This window comes from Chenopodium album, chromosome 3 (assembly GCF_948465745.1).
Source record: "Chenopodium album chromosome 3, dcCheAlbu1.1, whole genome shotgun sequence".
Classification (NCBI taxonomy): domain Eukaryota; kingdom Viridiplantae; phylum Streptophyta; class Magnoliopsida; order Caryophyllales; family Amaranthaceae; genus Chenopodium; species Chenopodium album.
In genome coordinates, this window is record NC_137836.1 from 66,936,499 (window position 1) to 66,943,353 (window position 6,855).

Genomic DNA, 6,855 nt, shown 5'->3' on the forward strand with positions numbered 1-6,855 from the left:
TCTAACAGGCTCTCACAATTTACTAGATCTAAGTTCTTATTGAAAATAGCCTTTAATATCAAATTAACATCTGCTCGATTCATCAATTTAATATTGCCATACTTTTACAAGCCGCAATTGTAAAACATTAAAACAATCCAATAAGAAATTATCATGCAATACCAATAATCAATAATAGTCAATCATCAATGCATCAATTAACCAGATTGTAAAGGGCTTTCGCTACGTATTACAATCACACAATTAATTTATCGGTATTAAATCTCATCTCTCGAATCTCGACTTAACCATTTATAAATTAACATGCCTATTGAAACTAGACCTAAACATCAATTCTTATCTCTCGCATCTTGAATCAATATAGTCAAACTCATGCATAAAAGATAGGCCTAGCATTAAATCAATCAATAGGAAATTAATCTAGCATTGATAATCAACAACAATAAATTACCCCTTCATATTATTTATTAGATCCCCATAAACCCTAGAAATTAAACTACTCACAAATCATCATGACTAAAATAATCAAATAAATAAATAAAAGCATAATCAAGAAAACAATTAAAATAGCTGAAATTAAAAAGGGAAGAAATTGTACCAAAAATAAATCTGGAATTAAAGGAAGTATTAAGAACAAAAGTTTAGAGAGAATTTAAGAGAGAGAAAAATACTAAGTAGAGAGAGAAAGTCTAAGAAAGAAAGTAACTAATAATTCCGTACAAATCGTATTTAAACCTCTCCTAAAAACAAGAATTAGAACTAAACTAATTAGCTTCTAAGAAAACACGCGCCCGATCGGGCGAAGGGCCGCCCGATCGGGCCCGCCTTTTTACAACGCCCACTGCTGGCATGCCGCGCCCGATCTAGCCTACGCTCACCCGATCGGGCGCGCTTTTCCCTTAAGGGTGCCTTTGCGCGCATCCGCCCGATCGGGCATATGCTTGCCCGATCGGGCCCGGTCTTCTTCTTCGAGGCTTGTACTTCGATTGGGCTAGATTTCTCGGCCCAATCCATATTTCCTCTCGGGTCTCGAATACATGGTCCAAATGCCTCGTGATCCCAATTACCGAGCCCTTAATCACCGGCTCTCACCGATCCTGGGCTCCAAAAGTGGTCGTGTCCTTCTAGCTTCCGTAGTCGATCCAATAAAGCCCGGGAAAATGCTCCAAGAGTGCAATTTCCTGTAAAATACAACTAAAACTACGAAAACACTAGAACACACAAATTAGTAATAAAAGTGGCCCGAAAGAGCCAAAAATACTACTAATAACGACCAAGGGACGGGGATAAAACACTATATAAACTAGACATATCAAACTCCCCCAAGCCAAACCTTTGCTTGTCCCTAAGCAAAGATCTCATCAATGAAGCAATAAATATACTTCACCCCCAAAAAGTAAAAATCAAGCACAAACGATTCAGGGTAAATCAAATAAACATGCTTCAAAGTCAACCAATCAAATCCATCTAATTACCAATCTTCCCTAACAATTGTCAAACAGAGCAAACCACAAGAGCATATAGAATTCAAGACTAGTGCTCACACACTCAACTCTCATTTATGTGGCGAGTAAAAGATGTACTCGATCGCTCTCCATCCAACCCCTTTATGTGAACAATGCCCTCCCAACTCACACTCTCGTGTGTATAAAACCAATATACGCTCAATCCTACTAGTCGACTCGAAATATGTCAAATCATAACTTGCATTGATAAACAACACTTTCACATTCATACAATTCTATGCACAAAGGTCGGAAGGTCTTTAAAGCTTGTAATGTAAGGCTAGGGTAAAGGGTAGGATAAATTTGGGAATAAGTGAGAGAAAAGCTATGCTTAAAGGAGCCATATCCTAATAAAACCCATGATCAAAATAAATAGTAATCATACATCTCCTACATAACCAACTCTAACATCAACCAAATATACTCCAATCATAATAAATAAATCCAACTCTTACAATTTCACTCATAATATATAATAATGGAATAATAGAGTGAATAAACAAACTTTAATTTCCAAACTTGAATTTTTTTCATTGAGGATCAAAATTATTTTTCTTTTGATCAACCTCCAACTGGAACATTTGAACATTGAACACTTTTCTTTTCTTTTGAAGATCACTTATTTTTTTACATTTTTTTTTCTTTGAACTTCTATTTTTTTCATAACATCATGCTTTATTTTTTTCAAGAAAATATAACTCTCAAACTCATCAAAAATAAACATGATCAACAACAAAACAACTTCTCAAAAGCCCACACAAATTGTGCAAATAATAAATACACTACAAACTCCCTCACCTCACTCACTAATAGCTCCCCCAAGCCAAGCTTGGGACTAGTAACCAATGGGGCAAAATAGGCTTGTAATGTGGCTAATAAACAACAAAAGGTCAAGGCAACAACATGGGTAGCAAGAAGGGAACAAATGTATCTACAATATCTGGAGGCTACCTAAAAGAACAAATGCCTTCGTCCTCCACAATGTGCATAATAATGAATCATATAAACATTACTTATAGTTGCAAATCAATACTCAAATTCATTGACATACCAGGAAATATGGAACTATCACACATTTCCTAACCAAATCAACTAGTCAAGCACTATATTCACAAGTAGTTGGACAAAATTGACGCATGTTAAAGTTCCAGGGCAATCAAACATCAAATCATGATCAACTAATCCACAATGCCTATCATCAAATACCAGGAATCAAAACAATTTTTCTCAAGTAAGGGGCACAGGGAAGCATAATTTATAATTCATTGGAACAAAACTAACCTAAGAAAGTAATAAAATCTATACTAAGAAAAATAAAAATAAAAAAAAGAAGAGAGAGAGTGAAAGATGTACCATACGAACACGAGAACCTCCCCCCAAGCTAAATCAGACAATGTCCTCATTGTCTTAAAGGGAAGCTAGTAGTCAAGGTGACTACTCTTCATCATCACCACATCAATGTCACCAAAGCCTCGAGGATTGCAATTCATCTCTTTGGAACAAAATTGGGCAAGAAAGAAACAAAGTGTTAGTGGGAAAAAGTTCAAATTTGAGTCAGGTGCACTATTCTGATCATAACTTTTGATATATAAATGATAATACAGTGATTCCCACTGCATTGGAAACTATACTTGAAGATCTTTCCAACGACAGGTCACACGCAAAAATCGGATAAGAAAAGCAAAAGTTATGGCCTGTCGAAGTTGACGTAGTTTGCTGACGCGTACGCGCGCCCGATCGGGCGAGCTCCGCCCTATATATCTTTTCCTTCACTCGATTTGCGCCCGATCGGGAAACCTCGCCCGATCGGGTGAAATTTTCTCGAGTTTCTGACTGCACTTGCGCGCCCGGTCGGGCTACTCCGCCCGATCGGGCGAATTAAGGCTCGATTCCAGCTCTCTTCTCGCGCCCGATCGGGCGAGTGGGGGCATAAAATTTAACCCTCCTTGCGCGCCCGATCAGGCGAGCTTCGCCCGATCGGGCCCGTGCCCAGTCGTTTCCTTTGTTTTTCTTCGTCTTCAATTTCTTCTAAGTCTTTTGACCTCTTAAACCTATACCTGTACAAAAACACTTATAGACGGTAAAATTTCACTCTCCTCGCCTCTCTAAAGTAAAAATAAAATTAAAATAAAAAAAAGAAACTAGTCTAGAAAGCAAGAAATACGGGTTGCCTCCCGCAAAGCGCTGGTTTATCTAGGTCCCGCACGACCTTCTTACCAAACACAATATCTAGGATCCTTGGCCTAACGCTTGATCGGGTGGTTTCTCACCCGGTCTAGCGGTGTTTAGGCTGCGATGCGGCTTTCTGACATACCCTGTGGGACGCCAAGTTGCCTTATCTGGTGGATCCTCCTTGACTTGGACTGGGGGATCTTCAATGCTACGCACTAAAAACCCTTCGTCGATCGAGTGTTGCTTCAAATTGTCATTGCGTTCAACATTTTCAACTCGATCTGGCGGAACACTTACCGTAGGCTCGATTCGCACAACTTGCTCGATCGGCTCCGCCTGTTCATCCTCAAAACCAAGACCAACAGTGTAGAGTGCTCTTTCTATTGCATCGACTTCCTTCTGCCATTTGTCTATCTCATCTGAAAAGGATGCAACACAAGATACCGCCTCCAAGGGATCTTTTTCAAGAGCTTGGGGCTTGTTAGAATAATTTACAATCACATTAACACTGAAACATTTCTCCTCAGTCATGGAGCTTTTGGGGGCACTATTCAGATTAAAAACAACTTTATCGTCCCCTACTGATAGTGTTAACTTACCACTTCTTACATCTATGACTGCTCCTGCAGTGTTAAGGAATGGTCTACCCAAAATAATTGGGGTTTGCATATCCTCAGACATATCAAGAACAACAAAATCTACAGGTATATAAAATTTACCTACTCTAACGGGGACATCCTCCAAAACACCTAAGGGGTATTTGAAAGAACGGTCGGCCATTTGTAGAGTTATATTGGTAGCTTTTAACTTACCCATATTCAACTTGGAACTCACAGATAATGGCATGACGCTAACACTAGCACCCAAATCACATAATGCATTATCAATCAAGAGATTGCCAATATGACAAGGGATAGAAAAACTACCCGGATCTTTTAATTTAGGTGGAGACTTATTTTGAAGTACGGCACTACACTCTGCAGTGAAAGCTACTGTCTCTACCTCACTAATGGACCTTTTTCTCGTCAAAATTTCTTTCATAAATTTTGCATATGAGGGGATTTGTGTTATCAATTCAGTAAAGGGAACTGTTACCTTCAAATCTTTAACCACCTCTAGGAACTTACCAAACTGCTTATCCAAGTTTGTCTTCAATTGACGATTGGGGAAAGGAAGTTTGATGATTGGCTTTGGAGCATTCTTATTCTTGTCTGGAGTAGCCACCTTCTCTGGAGTTGTACCCTGCAATGTAGAGTTAGATATGTTAGTATTATCCTTTAGCCCTGCAGGGCTATCAACTACATTGTTTGGTTTAATGGAATCAAGATTAGCATTATTTGGTAAAACAGGTTCATCAACTCTAGGCATAGAGGGCCCTTCATAGTTCGAACCACTCCTTAGAGTAATTGCAAATGCTTGATCCGTAGGCCTTGTAGGCTGTGCCGGCAAGGCTCCCTGTTGGCGGGCTTGTAGAGTAGCGGAGAGTTGCGCAATTTGATTATCTACAATTTTATTATGCGCTAAAATTTGATCAATTGTCGCATCTCTGCTCTCCATGTGCTTTTGCATATTGACCAACATTGCTCTAATTTCCGCCAGAGAAGGGTCGGAAGATGAGGAGGGTTGTTGTGGCTGGTTCTTCTGGCTAGCATAGGGATGATAATATTTATGTTGCTGTTGCTGCGGCGCTTGTGGTTCTTGTGGTGGTGGATTTTGAACACTAGTGCTCCGGTAGGAAAGGTATGGATGATTCCGATACCCAGGATTGTAGGTGTTGGAGTATGGGTTATTCTGCCTATAAGCTTGGAAGGCATTAACTTGCTCCACGGAACTCCTGCCATCCTGCTCCCAGTGACCTACAATACCACAATTTTCACAGAAAGCCTCATTAGAATTATTATTAATCGCAGAAACATTAGCTACATTAGCAGTGCTCAGATTATCTAATTTTTGGAAAATAGAGTTTAGTTGAGCTTGCAAAAAGGATACAGAGTCGACACTATGCTTCCCCTTGTTAGCAAATCTTCTGGGATTCCCATATTGGGAATTGTGTATCGCCATATCTTCAATAACCTAACCTGCATCATCAACATTAAGATTCATAAATCTCCCACTAGCTGCAGAGTCTAAGATTATTCTAGAGGAATTTCCAATGCCGTTATAAAAGGCTTGGATCAACTGCCATTGTGCTAAATTATGGTGAGGGCATTCTCTTTGTAAGTCCTTGAACCTCTCCCAAGCCTCATATAAAGAGTCATCGGCTTCTTGGGCAAAGTTCTGAATCGCACTCCGTAGTACTGCTGTTCTCTCTGCAGGATAATACTTGTTATAGAAATTCAAAACAAGAGTTTCCCAGTCAGTTATACCAAGTGTAGTTCTATTTAATCCATTAAACCACAATTTAGCTTTTCCAGTTTAAGAGAAAGGAAAGAGAATCTCCCTGATTTGGTCTTGAGTGACCCCGGCTTGCCTGATGGTGTTGCAATATTGACTATAGTCGACAATGTGAAGATTCGGGTCTTCACCCTTGGCCCCACTGAATTTCTTCCTCTCTATCATCGTTATAAATTGAGGTTTAATTTCAAATTGAACCCCATCAAGAGCCGGAGTAGGGGTGAGATGTGGAAAATCCGTAAACTTTGGTTGTGAATAATCACTAAGCTTCTTTGGAGCCGTCATCTCTGATTCTGCGTCTGATGATGCCTTTAAATCGCTGGAATCAGTTGGAGGATCGCGGTGATTTTTGTTATTATCACCAGAATCCGCCAGGATTTGCTTGTAGAAGTTTTTCTATCGATGGAAGGAACGTTCGATCTCAGAATCGAATGGGATGTAACCTGATCTGGAACACCTGGGCATAAACAAAAACTAGAAGCAAATATGAGATTTGTCTCAGAGAACTAACACTCTCTGAGACAAAAGAGAAATAATCTAGACTACAAAAACAATCAGAAATAAAAATAAAACCGTCTCCCCGGCAACGGCGCCAAATTTTGACAGGGTAAAGTCGTATCCCCTAATCAAAAGTAATACCTAAATCCTCTAACTAAAGTAGATAGGGAAGTAGGGTCGATCTCCACAGGGAAACAAGTCTTTTTACTCCTAATTAATTATTATAATCTAAATTATTTAAGTAACCAATATTTATAATTAAGTAAGAAACAAACTACTAAGGTTG

The 6,855-nt window shown here is 39.3% G+C and overlaps 1 non-coding gene across 1 annotated transcript; it reads left to right on the forward strand.

Annotated features, from left to right (window-relative positions):
• Nucleotides 1-5,868: 5,868 nt before the first annotated feature.
• Nucleotides 5,869-5,975, forward strand: LOC145625856 (small nucleolar RNA R71). Its single transcript, XR_014110755.1, has one exon. It is a non-coding gene; the product is annotated as a small nucleolar RNA R71 (small nucleolar RNA).
• The last annotated feature ends 880 nt before the right edge of the window (nucleotides 5,976-6,855 follow it).